Below are 14,520 nucleotides of genomic sequence, written 5' to 3' on the forward strand. Positions count from 1 at the left end.
TGTGAGGATGTCATGATGAACTCCAGTGCTTTGTATGTTGATTAAAGCGAATATGGGAGACCGGCCCTTTCCTAAACAGAAATGGAGGAGGAGGAGAGTAGGGGCTTGCTGTGGGACAGTCAGTATGTCAAATTGCTCTGATTGGTCAATAAATAAAACACTGGTTGGCCAGTGGCCAGGCAGGAAATAGGTGGGACAAGGAGAGAGGAGAATTCGGGGAAGCAGAAGGCTGAGGCGGAGAGACACTGCAGCCGCTGCCATGACCAGCAGCATGTGAAGATGCCGGTAAGCCACCAGACACGTGGCAAGGTATAGATTTATGGAAATGGATTAATTTAAGCTATAAGCACAGTTAGCAAGAAGCCTGCCACGGCCATACAGTTTGTAAGCAATATAAGTCTCTGTGTTTACTTGGTTGGGTCTGAGCGGCTGTGGGACTGGCAGGTGACAAAGATTTGTCCTGACTGTGGGCAAGGCGGAAAACTCTAGCTACAGGGGCTGGGAACAGAGTGGAGATGAGGAGAGGGATTGGAAGGAGAGGTGAAAGGGGAAACTGTACTTAAATTGTAAAATAAATAAATAAATAAAGTATTAAAAAAGAGAAGAGACAGAAAATGAAAAACTTAGAATGAAATCAGAATCGAGATTTTTGTTATACATAGAACCCGAAAGTTATGGTCATGAAATTGGAAACTGACCATGTGAAGGGGGAAAGAGCTTAAGAGAGAGAGATGGAGAAAGAGGAAGGAAATGTAAGACATGGAAGAGGAGATGAAGTGGAGGGGAAGGACCAGCAGAAGGTGGTGCAAAGGAGTAAAGTGTGAAGAGAGGAACAGTATGAAGATGCCTTAATGAAGTTCATTACACTGTATGCTAATAAAGATAAAATAATAAGTAATTCCAATTAGAAACATTGGTTTAAAAAATGAAAGTAGAATAAGATTAATAAGAAAAATAATGAAATCAGTGAAAGTTGAGGAACAAAAGGAAAATAATAAAGTAAATATATTCAAGATACACACACACACACACATATGTATGTGTGTGTGTGTGTAACAACAATTAAAAAGATCATAATATTATTTTATTATATTTTAATTTCAAAAATTAGAAAATATTCTAAATCAAATATAAATGTACATTATATAAACTTGAACATTTCACAATGAAATCAATTGCTATATAAAATTAATATGTTAATGAAATGTGTTTTAAAATAGACAAATTGACTGAACCAATGTGAGAATGCAAAAAAAAGGGATAAAATGTATGGGTATAGGAGTAATGTCAGAGATCCAGAAAGATAATGTATAAGAAAAGTGGAAGAGGAAGAAAGAGAACAAAGGAAAGAGAGAGGAGGAGAGATGAAAAGGTAGAGAAGGAAAGGAAAAGGGGAAGAAAGAGAGATCACAGAAATGTAAGCAGGGGGAAGGAACACTGAGGAGTGAATGAACACTGCAAAAAAAACCTCCCCCTCTATATGTCTCTGCCTATTATCTTCCAGGTTTATGGAAGAAACCTTCTCTTTCATCCCTGATGGGTCCTGTGGTGATATCAGGAGAGAACATGACCTTGTCCTGCATCTTTTTTTTTTCATTTTGAAATGTTCTCAGCTTTATTATATGTTTAAACTTTTTCTATTATTTTATTTTATAATTAATTTAATTTTACATATCAGCCACAGATTCCCCTGTCCTCCCTCCTCCCACCTCTCAGCCTTCCCCCCCCATCCACCCCCCATTCCCACCTCCTCCAAGGCAAGGTCTCCCCTGGGTATTCAGCTCAGCCTGGTAGATTCAGTTGAGGCAGGTCCAGTCCCCTCCTTCCTATACCAAGGCTGAGCAAGATGTCTCAGCATAGGCCCTACATGAGAAAACTGGACATTAGGTTGGGTAATGGAAGGCAAGGATTGGGGAAAGAGAACTTAGGGGAGCGGGAGATCCCAGATGGATCAGGAACAGGGTGGGAGAACAAGGAAAGAGATACCATGATAAATGAAGACCCCATTGGAATAGGAAGAAGCAGAGTGCTAGAGAGGTCCCCAGACATCCACAAAGATATACCTCCACTATAGACTACTGGCAATGGTTGAGAGAAAGTCGGAGCTGACTTACTCTGGTGATCACATGGGTGAACACACTAACTGTCCAGCATCTCTGACCGTCAGTTTGACACGTTCCATCTGTACAGGGAAGGAGTGGTTCAGGGACATGGACTTCCTGCAGTGCAGAGCCACAGTGGGACATTCCAGGCCCAATTCCTTCTTGGTCCTGTGATACAGAAAGGGAACTATAGATGCTATCACTCTTCCAGTAAATATCCTCATGTATGGTCATCCCCAAGTAACCTATTGTGCCTTCTTGCTAAACATAAGAAAGCTTTACATGTATCTCATGCCTTGTGACTAATCCTACTGATGGTAGAGTGAAAGTATCATAAAGATCTAAGGAGAAGAATGACTGTTGGGAATGGGAGAATTATCATTATAGCTTGTACGACACAGAATAGAAAATATAAATATATTATAAATGTAAATATAAGATAATACATATATATATATATATGAGTTGGTAGCAGCTTTTTCTTCATTATTACATATGTATGTACATATGTAAATATACATATACACACACACATATATATATATATATATACACAAAAATATACTCAGCAGGTTGTATATATGTGTGTGTCTATGTGTTTATGCACACTCACTCAGATATACATATAACAATAATAATCAAATAAAAGAAGGCTATGAACCTAACAGTAGGGAGAATGTGGGAAATCTTGGAGGAGAGATACCTGTGAGTGGCTGGAGCAAATGATTCCTCTTCTCTATTATAGAAACATATGGGCCAAATAATCTTGGGTTCATGTGTTGGCTTAGTTTCCTCGTGGCTCTATAGTTTTAGCCCTGTCATTTCCCCTCTCTGATTCTCAAACTCTTCAACATCAGAAGTTGTTTAGGGCTATCATGCAACATTTAGGGACTATGCATCTCTCATTTCTTCACCTAAGACCTCCTACAAGTAAACAGGACAGTAAATCTGACCCCCTTTCAAGGAACATTGAAGTGGTCATTCTAGCTCTGTTGCTCTGTTCTTCACTTCTTCCCTTAGGGGGAATTTATTGCTTTGCTCAAAGGTGCAGAAATTTCAAAGCAGGTTAACTGAGCATTGGTATCAATCTCAGGTTAATACATTCAATTTCATGTCTTGGAGTTTTCTGCCACTGGCATAAAGCTGGTAAGGAGAAGCCCTCATGTACAAATTATATGAAATAAGACTTATTTACAAGTAAACAGTTAGAGATGAAAATTAAGGATTCATGGTCTTCCCAGTTGCCAAGTTTAAGGATGTTGTTGAATAGAATATTTAAGTATTTAAAGATGTGGGGTTTCTTTGTGCAGCATTTGTTTAACTATGTAAAGATGTGTTGCTGTTTCATCTTGCCTGCCTAAGGTACCTGATTGGTCTAATAAAAATATGAATGCCTAATAGCTAGTCAAAGGAAGGATAGATGGGGATGGTGGGCAGAGAGAAAATGCGAGCCACCCAGCCAGCCAGGGACCCACTAGAGAAGGGCCAACTAGTCAGGGGTAGTTTGTCAACCACCAGACAGCCAGGCATGGAGGAGGCAGGAAAGTACAACACAAAGAATGAAAAAAGTTGAAAAGGCTTGAGGTAAAACATAAACGATGAGAAACAGGTTAAATTAAGTTAAACTACCCAGTGGGACAAGTCTAAGCTAAGGCTGAGCATTTACAAACAATTTGTAAGTCTCCATATCATCATTTGGGGTCTGGTGGTCCAGGAAAGCCTGCTAAATAAGGAACCCTCCAGAATGACAGTAAAGTTGCATCAGTACCTTCTTGCATCACAGTGCCTCCTTGTATATGAAGGGCTTCCCATCCTGTGTCTTATACTCTGAAGCCATAGAAGTATCTAGCTAAAGCATAAGGCATTTTCTAGTGCAGACAGTAACAGAGCTCAAGGGATTCTGGAAAGATTCTCCTTACCTCCATTCACTGAATGTATTGCACATCTTATATTTATTCTAAGAATTACATGTAAGAAAATACAGATGACAAAGTCCTCTAGATATCCTTATATTTTTATTTTAATTTGTTAGTTATTGATTATAAGAAATGTGCTTTGATCACATTCATCCCCTGCCCCAACTGCCTGCCTGGACCTGTCTACCCAACTTCATGATCTCTTTTTAATCCATAAAGTACCATGTGTGACGCCCATATACTCGTGGATGTGAGGTGTTCCAATGAAGTATGGTCACCACACTTGTGGCTACAGTCCTAAAACTGACATGCCCTCTCCTAATAGCTATAAACTGTCTATACCTCCTTGGCTGGGGGTGGAATTTAGTGAACACTTCCCCTCTTCATGTTGGGATATTGTCAAGTTTTAGGTTGTACATGTCTTGGTGATACAATCACAACTATTAAGTTCATATATTCAACTTACCTGCTGTGTCCAAAATTTCTTGAATTTATCCACAGCCTCTTTCTGCCATCTCTTTTTCTGTCTCTTCCACAATGATCACTGGGCATTTAGAGGAGATGTGATACAAATATGTTATTTAGGGCCAAGAATTCTAAGGTCTCTACTTCTCTGCACCTTAGTGAGTTGTGGGTATCTGTATTAATCACCATCTCTCACAAATATAAGCTTCTCTGGTGAGAGCTGAGATATGTATTGATGCAAGAACTGACAATAATGCCTTCATTATTGTCAGTTTAAAACTATGTCCATTGAGCAGAACAATAGTAGTAGGTTCTCTATCAAGATTATTGTCTTAAAGAACTATTGTATTAATTATCCTTAACTTAATGAACATAAGGCAATGTATCAAAATGTGGATCCTAAGATTGACCTTTCATTGGGTTCATATCATTCTCCAGATATCCATAGGAACCTGCATATTCTGGGTAGACTTTCAATGACAATGTTTGCTTCCTCATAATCCTCCTTCATTCTTGGTGCTCTGCCAAAAAGAAAAACATCTGAGTAGTGTGTGGATCCAAGACTGAGGAATAAAGGCATGTATTCTTCATTTGCAAAAGGATATTTGGCTCAAGTCAGGGCCACTGAAACTCAGCTTTCTAGAAAGAACACAAGACCCCCTGATCTTCTCCAAGTTCTCAGACTCTGCATCTTCATACTGCAAAGGACACACTAATATCAAGGAGAAGGTTTTATGAGAGAGAGGAGAGAGAAAGCTGAAGAGAGAATTACTAAGGTAGACCATGGATGTGATGGGGCTTTGAACATAGAGAGGCCAAACATCTGGCTCTACTTTGTGGCATTTGAGGAAACTTTAGTTTTACTGTATATCTCACTAATACATTGGATTTCAAATGAAAGTCCAGAAGTGCTTTCTAAGGTGCTTTAATTACTTTTGTTCCCTAAAAAATGCAGCTACCATGGACCACGAGTCTGAGTGAAAAGAACGCTGAACAGACAATTGGGTCTTCCTGAACCTATCCTCTTCCATAAAATCCATATTCCTTCACAATTGGTAAAGATAGGTGCATACAACATCAGTTAAAATGCACATCTTTAGAAGACTCAGAAAGTGAAGAAATGCAGAAGATGACATACACAGAATTTGATCAGAGGATCATCAAACAATAATTGATCATACTCATTCCCATTTGGTCAGGGAATTCTCGAGAGATAGCAATGTTTACATGGAAGTCATGAAATGATAAGCTGATGCCATAGATCATCTGTACCCAATGAGTTCTCAAAAAAATAAAAAATCTGAGAAAGTCTTTGGTGGAGATGTTAGACCTTTCTCTGACAGAAGTAATGGATGCAGTGAAACAATTGCTGGAATCTTAATACAGAGGTCTCTGACTTTGAGGTTGTCCTCCATTATTCTAATATGGTTCTCAAAATGGCTTTTCTTTACTTACAGAGGTGATTGCCCTCACTACCCACTCGACAGAAATCAAATTCTAATGCTACGTCCATAAGTCTCTGTTTCATTTCACTCATGTGGACCTCTACAACCTGGCTAGCTGTAAATTCTAAACTTACTTGAAGATGTAACTAAGTTGAGGCTGCCACAATTCCATATAAATGATAGCCTCCCTCTTTTTATTAGTATATATTAGTAATATATAATGATGGTATATAAAATGATGGGTTTCATGACATTTTCTTATATGTATATGTGTTTTGATCATATTGACACCCAATAACCATAACGACTTTCTAACAGTCCTGCTGATATCCTTCCACAAGTACACTTAATATGTTAATATGAGGCTTCAACATACTCTGTTCTGTGTACTCCAGATGCTGTTTGTGAAGGTAATTTCTCACCAAGAGCATGTATATATTTCTTTAATATTTCAATGTAGTCTTCCCTGCAATTAAAATATTTTCTAGGAAGTGGCGAGTGGCAATAGATGAGGTGATAGACAGATAGGTGATGATAGATAGATAGATGATAGATAGATAGATAGATAGATAGATAGATAGATAGATAGATGATAGATGATAAGAGATAATAGATGATAGAGAAATAGATACAACCTGATATAGATGACAGTAATATGCATAATAGATATCCAAACTTATGGGACACACTGAAGCTAATCATAACACTAAGTACCTAAATAAAAATATTGTAGAGATGTAATACAAGGAACTTAAAAGCACACCTGTGCTGTGGGATGGTCTTTCTGTATGCTCCGAATATGTGTTGCTACCATTGGTTAACAAAGAAGCTTCTATGGCCTGTGGCAAGGCAGAATAGAGTCAGGCAGGGAATCTAAGCAGAGAGAAAAGAAGGTGGAGTCAGAGGAGAGACACTGAGTACTGCTGGAGGAGCAAGATGTAATAGACCATAGGTAATTGCTACTAAGCCATGAGGCAATACATAAATAAATAGAAATGGGTTAATGTAAGATGTAAGAGCTAGATAGCAAGTAGCCTGAGCCATAAACCAAAGAGTTTGCAATTAATATAAGCCTCTGTGTGTTTATTTGGGACTGAATGGCTGTGGGACCAGATGGGACAGAAACTTTCATCTACCATCTGCATTTGGTTCTGCAAGCATTTTCACATAAAACCTGAGAAAGCTTTAAATAGGGGTTCTAGAACACATAATCAGAGTAAAAAAAAACCAGATTCCTAGCTTTGTCTTTCATGTAGGCCATGATACAGAAATGCCATTTCATGCGGGCTTGAGGTATAGCATGTTGGGTTTGTGGCATGTCAGCTTGACATACAGCATGGCAGATTCCCACTGCGGTACACAGAGGTGTCTCCAAGCTGTGTCACATGCTGGAGGGCAGATTTAGATTTTGCTCATGCAGGCAAAAATGACTAAAAGCAACAAAAAGTTCCAGACAGAAAAACCTCTAAACAGGTGCCAATGTGTATTATAATGTGTGTAGGCTTAAGAAAGAAATAAAAAAAAAGGTATGGACAGTTCCAGAAAGGAATAAATAGCTTAGAAATAAAGTCAAATCTTGAAAGAGAGAAGTAAAGCAATATGAAAAATAATAAGAGACGTAGAGATGGGAAATTAACAGGGAGTCTGGATCCTGTATGTTATTATGTTGATTTTTAATTTCTTGAATGTTGACAAGCAAACAACAGTGGCTGAGACATGGGATTGACAGAGGGACTGATGTCATACACCATCCTAAACATTTTAAGAATGCCTTAAATTTCAAACTGAAGTCACAAAATACATTTGTAAAACAGAACTTAAAAGACGCATTGCTTTGGAGAAGTGGTGTTGCTTTTGTTTCCACAGGAAACGAGAGGCTGTGGATTTGTTCCAGGTTAACATGGATCAGATTTGATCAAGGGAGACTTCCTGACACTTGACAGATGATGTCTATCAACAAAGGTTACTGCTGGTCTTCCCAGGACACAGTCATTGTCTCAAAATTTTCTCAGGCCCCCCTGGGGATGCCTTTACCCACAAAGAGCAGGAAGCAGAATGAAGAAAACTATGCCCACATTCCCAAGAGTTGAAGAATGTTGGTGATTTTTGGTTATTTGGTGGGTTATGGATGTTTGTTATAATTTAGGAGAATTCAAGAATATAGGATAAAAAGACAACTACTAATCTCAGATATTGGCATGGATTTTAGTATAGTGATATAAATTAGTTAATTTTGTTACATTATATATCAACACACATGTAAGCTCTAGGACAGAAAGAAAAAATCACACTTAAAAGGAGTAGAGGGCAAGAAATAAGCAAATTCATGGTTGAATTTAATACAATAGAAAAAATAAATTTGAAGAATCTATAAAATAAGCTTATTCATTGATATTGAAAAACCTTTATACAAATTAACTAAAACACACAGACAATATCCAGATTAAGAAATTAGAAATAAATACATGGACATAACAACTGAGTAAATCCAGAGAATCCTAAGGACATAGATAAAAAATCTGTACTAGACCAAATTAGAAAATCTAAAAGAAATGGATAATTTTTTTGAGACATACCACTTACAAATGCTAAATAAAGATTAGACAAGCAATTTAAACAGATATATAACCCCTGGTGAAATAGGACCAAACCAAACTAAAAAGAAAAAGCTCAAGACCAGACGGATTTAAAACAGAATTCTACGATAAATTCAAAGAAGTTTTAATACCAATATTCCACATGTTATTCCACAAAATAGAAAAAGAGGGAATATTGTGAAATACATTTTCTGAGACCACAGTTACTCTGACAGTCAAACCAAATAAAAACCCAACAAAGAAAGAAAATCATAGACCAATTTCCCTTGTAAAAATAGGATGCAAATTACTAAATAAAACACTTGCAAACTGAATCCACGAACATTTCAAAGAATCATTCACTATGATCATATAGGCCCCATACAAAAGATGCAGGGATGCTTCAATATATGTAAATCAATAAATGTAATCTACCATATAAACAAGAACAAAAACCACATGATTATCTCATTATGTGTGCAATAAAGGCTGCCTGAAAAAAATAAAGAAATTTAAGGTGAAAAGAGAGACAGGAATTTGAGCACCACTAGAAATTTTAAGAAAACCTCCTTCCATGTTGGAAATATAAACATAAGGATTCTGTGTTTCTTCTAAGAGTCCACACAAGATCAACTAATTATTTCAAAAAGGAACTGTTTATTTTACATTTGAAGTAATAAATACAGAAATGCATGGCCAAGAACTGAGACCTCACACATTCTGTGTGTCCTATGATCTCACAAGTACCTGCTGTTTTGAGTGCACATAGACAAGAAGCTAACTGTACTGAGGCAATATCAGCATCTGGTCCCACAGGACACCACCTTCCTGTGTCTCAGTGAGTCCTTAATGGAAGTAGGTTACCAAGGAAGTCTGGGCTCCCACAAAAGCTAGACTGTCTCTGAACAGGAAGACTGGCTCATTTTTTTTGAAGGCCAAGGATAATCTAATCTCCTTAGCATTCTGCTAATGATTATCACTGTGTCAGGAGCTGTGGGGAATGGCTGTCTCCGTTCAACCCATGACATACTGTCTGGGTTTCATGATGAATGAAAATTCAGGAAAGGAGAGACTGAGGGACTGAAAACTGAATGGAGAACCTCAAGACTGCTTACTTTGAAAAGAAAAGTGTGTTGTGAATATACAGATAGACATATGATAGTTAGAGCTATTTAAAAAAATGACAGGCAGACAGAATAACAAACAGAAGTAAACAGATGATGAGTAGAAGAAAGATGTGTGAAAACAAATGCTTGAAAGATAGATTAATAAATCACAAATACATTAATGATTGACTGACATGAGATCTCAAGTGCAGGGATTAAAGGTGTGTGTCACCATGGCTGCCTCTGTTCTTCAGTGTGGCCTTGAACACAGAGATCTACATGGATCTCTACCTCCAGAATGCTAGGATTAAAGGCATGGGCTACCACTGACTAACCTCTATGTGTATTATAGTGGCTGTTCTGTTCTCTGGCCCCCAGATAAGTTTATTGGGGTGCATAATATATCAACCACAAAATATAAAGGCAATATTCTGAGCGCACAGTTATCCTGATACACAAACTAAACTATGGCCCTTCAAGGTAATGGTAAAAGTGGGGATCTCTTTTAGCCTTGTATGATAACACACACCCATTAAAATATGTGTGAATGTGTACATGTGAGTTCTGGTGCCAGAAGAGAGCATTGATTGGTTTCCCAGGAGCTGGAGTCTCAGGTAGTTGTGAGTCTGCTGTGTGGGCATTGGGTACTGAAGTTGGGTCCTCTGCAAATGCAGAACACACTCTTTTGTAAAGATTTTTTTCATTTATAGTGGAGCAGAGCATTCATATGCTGAGGTGTGAATGTGCGGATCACATAATAACTTATAGGAATCAATTCTCTTCTCCCATCATGTGGGTTCCAGGGCTCCAATGCAGGTTGTCAGGTCTTTACCCATTGAACCATCTCACTGGCCCATTGTCTTAGTTAGGTTTTCTACTGCTGTGAAGAGACATCATAACCAAGGCAACTCTCTTAAAGGAAAACATTTGATTGGATGGCTTACAGTCCAATGGTTTAGCCCATTATCATCATAGCCAGCCATGGCAGCATATAGGCAGACACGGTACTGAAGAAAGAGCTGAGAGTATTATACCTTTTGAGCCACAGGCAACAGGAAGCAACTGTGTCATCCTGAGCATAGCTTGAACAAAGGTGACCTCAAAGCCCACCCTCACAGTGACATGCTTCCTCCAACAAGGCCACACTTCTTAGCAGTGCCACTCCCTATGAGCTTATGGGGACCAATTTAAACTAGCATACCCACTATGACTTTTGGCTGAGTCTACAGTACTAGATGTAAATTCCCTCCTGGAGAGTGGGCATCAAGTCCAATCCAAAAGTGGTTAGTGACCCTTTCTGCTCGTTAGCTTCTGCTGTCAATTTAAGTCAGTTCAAATATCTGAGGGATCCTCATTGGGGGATTGCCTCAATCTGATTGGCTGGTGGGCACATCTTTGGGGTCACTGCTGTCAATTTAAGTCAGTTCAATTATCTGAGGGATCCTCATTGGGGGATTGCCTCAATCTGATTGGCTTGTGGGCACACCTTTGGGGTCATTTTCTTGGTTGTGAAAGACCCTAGCCCTTCAGGCTTACACCCCCAAGCCTCAGGAAAAGAGAAACTTCAAGCACCAGGATATGAGAAACTAAAAATCTAGTTCAAAGCCAGCCTGGTATATAAAGTTCATTCCAGTATAAAAGGGCTACAGAGACAGCCTGTCAAACGAAAAATAATGAACCTGGTGGTGAGGGAGGATGTTTGTTATTAAGCTTTCTGTGCTGTGGTCAGGTAGATGCCTCAAGCCTCTTACAACACCCAATATGTTTTATTCTGGTTCTGCCTCTTGTCAGCCAAAGCAGCACCATGTTGTCTGTGCTCCTAAACCTGATCTGTACTGGTGAGTCCTGATGGGAATAGATGGTCTGCAATAACAGGGTGGAAATATCATCCTGGGAGACTGAATCTGCATACAGCAGAAACACTGGCCTCCATGTTTTATATTAGTACATGAGTTCATCCTACCTAAGTAAGCTCTGATTCTAATGTACAGAGGACCAACAGGACAGGGATGTCAGATAGCCAGTCTACTGGAAAAACAAAGATCATTCATCATGAGTTTTTCCTCCCAGGCCTCTTCCTAGTACTGAGGACATTGGCACAAGCAGGTGAGTCTGTCCTTAAAACCCTGAGATACTATATATCGTATAAATAGATAGGTTTCATTCTAACAGGAGAGCAGGCATCACAGGGTGTTGGCTGGTGGCTTCTGTGAGTGACTTGTTGGTGAGTGTTTTGAATTTCAAAATTAAGGTCCTGGAAACCTACCTATCAGTCAGTTCTTTCCCAGATTGTCCCAGACATTGCCCTTGGCTGGGTCAGGCATGAACTTTGATTGGATGAAATTTTATTTTTTGGTTTTTCAACACAGGTTTTCTCTAGAAATTTATCCTAGAATTTACTTTGTAGACCAGGACATCCATGAACTCAGATATTCACCTGCCTCCGCCTCTCAAGTTTTGCAATTAAAAGTTTGGTCCACAGCACCTGCTGGATGATCATTTTTTTAAAACGTATCTTCTACACTGCCACAGTCCCCACCTGATCACCTCTACATGTACTGAGATTTTAATGTTATGATTTATGACTTTTTAGATATATATGTCACTGGACAAATTACTATGGGATTATTTTGTCTTTAAACATCTGTGCTACAGAGATAATTTGTGTACCATCACCACACTATTGTAACATCTAATTTTGTTTTGCTTTAGTGAGCTAATTTTGCCTTTTCTACATGACAATATTTTCATGTAACTCATTATTAGCCTTTTCTTTCAGTTTCAAAAACACCACAGCATTTCCTGAGCTTACTGTGATGAACTTTATCTGCGACTGTATTTCTGAGAAAATCTGTATGTGCTTCATTTCTGAACAACACTGTTGCTGACATTTGTAGGCAGTGTCTTTCTTTTTCCACTATCTGGTCACTCTGGTCTCTTGTGTCCTGTAGATATTTGCTCAGAAGACTGCCATTACCTGTACTGGAAATGCCTCATATGTTCTTTGCTTCTTTTGTCATTCTGATACCAGAATATCTTACGATAATTATACATTCTGTGATCTTGATTATTTGGTTTGATTATTTGATTATTTGTTTCGTGTCATTTGCTCATCTTGGACCTGATCTTATTCTTTTTTTTTTATGTTTCAAGAATGTTGTATACTTTTTTCTGCTTATTTTATTAGCTACTTTTTATGTCTTTTTGTAAAAGTTTTACAAATTCTTTGAGAATTTCATACAATACTTTAAATATTCAAACAGCTCTGTAAACTCATTCTAGGCATCACCACTATCCCCGCAAGGAAACCTCAACATTCCTTTACACTTTCTTGAATTTTTATGACTTATAATTTGGGGTTTGGATAGTGTTAAAATATCTGGTCATTCTTTTAATTGTATTTTTATTCAATTTCTTTATTTACCTCTCAGATTATAAAGTGCCCAATCTAAGCTCACACATTCTCCTATTTTATCATGAAGTATACTATTGAAATGCTCTCTTAACTTTTAAAGTTTGTATTCATTTGATGTGTGTGTGTGTGTGTGTGTGTGTGTGTGTGTGTGTGTGTGTGTGTGTGTGTGTACATATACTATTTCACAAGTGTGGCAGTCAGAGGAAAACTTACTGGAATCAGTTTTCTCCTCTCCCCATTTGGGTCCCAGCAATGGTTTTCAGAATCAGGCTTGGCAGCAATAGCCGTTACCTACATATACATCAATCTGGTCCATAAAGTTCTCCAATTCAGTAGGTGTATTCTTTGTCTGTGTGGGTGGTTTTCAAAGTTTTTATATTGTTTGATGATTCTTTTAAAAAATTCATAACATTTGCAACCCAGAGATTTTTTTCATAGTTAGATCACATCTCTTTTCTTTAATAAATTATGTTTTTCTCTGTAAATTTAATATTTTTGAGACTTTCATACATGAGTACTATACATTCATCATTTCCACCCCTTGGCATGTACCCAAACAACATTACATCCTATGCCATGGATGCTTGTTCCATCATGTTCTTTGCTGCTCTATTCTCAGTAGTTAGGACAAGGTAATAACCTGAATGTTCTTCAGCTGATGAATGGATAGTGAAAATGCATCACATGTACACTGTGGAATACTATTCAATAATAAATAACAATGAACTTTAGTAAGAACATAGATGGAACTAGGAAATATTATACTGGTCAAAGCAATACAGATTGAGAAAAACAAATGGCATATTTTCTCTTTTGTCTGTGGTTCATAGCTCCAAAGTTTTATTCATGCGGGGTGTTTTTTGGTAATAAATGGCAGGGATTATTTTTTATTCTTCTCTCATATATCATGTCCTGACCACCATTTCTGCTACATACTCTCGTCCCAGCTCCCTCTTCCCTTTTTGCCAAGATCAACTCCTCCTTTGTTTCCCTTCAGAAAAGAACAGGCCTCCCAATGGTGTCAACTGAGCTCAGGATAACAAGTGACAATAAGAGTAGATTCACACTCTCAAGCCAAGGCTGAACAAGACAACCCCGTAGGAGGAACAAGGGCCCACATGTAGGTCCAAGAGTCATAACACAACAACACCCACTTCTCAGAGTCCCAGAAGAACACCAAGCTACACAACCATAACATATATGCAGAGGTTCCCTGATGGTCTCTTCAGTCTCTGTAACTGAAGGCCATCAGCCTGGCTTAGTTGAAGCCTTGGGTCATGTTCTGATGATGCCCTTGATCACACTGGCTCCTATAATCCTTCCCCTCTCTTCCTTGGGCTTCCTGGAGCACTGCCTAATGTTTGGCTGTGGATTGCTGCATCTGCTTCCATCTGTTGATGTATCTGGTCTGATGTTGAGGTCTTTGATCCATTTGGACTTTAGTTTTGCATTATTTTACATGTAGTAATCCAATTAGACCACCACCATCTGTTGA

This window comes from Peromyscus maniculatus, chromosome 1 (genome assembly GCF_049852395.1).
Source record: "Peromyscus maniculatus bairdii isolate BWxNUB_F1_BW_parent chromosome 1, HU_Pman_BW_mat_3.1, whole genome shotgun sequence".
Classification (NCBI taxonomy): Eukaryota; Metazoa; Chordata; class Mammalia; order Rodentia; family Cricetidae; genus Peromyscus; species Peromyscus maniculatus.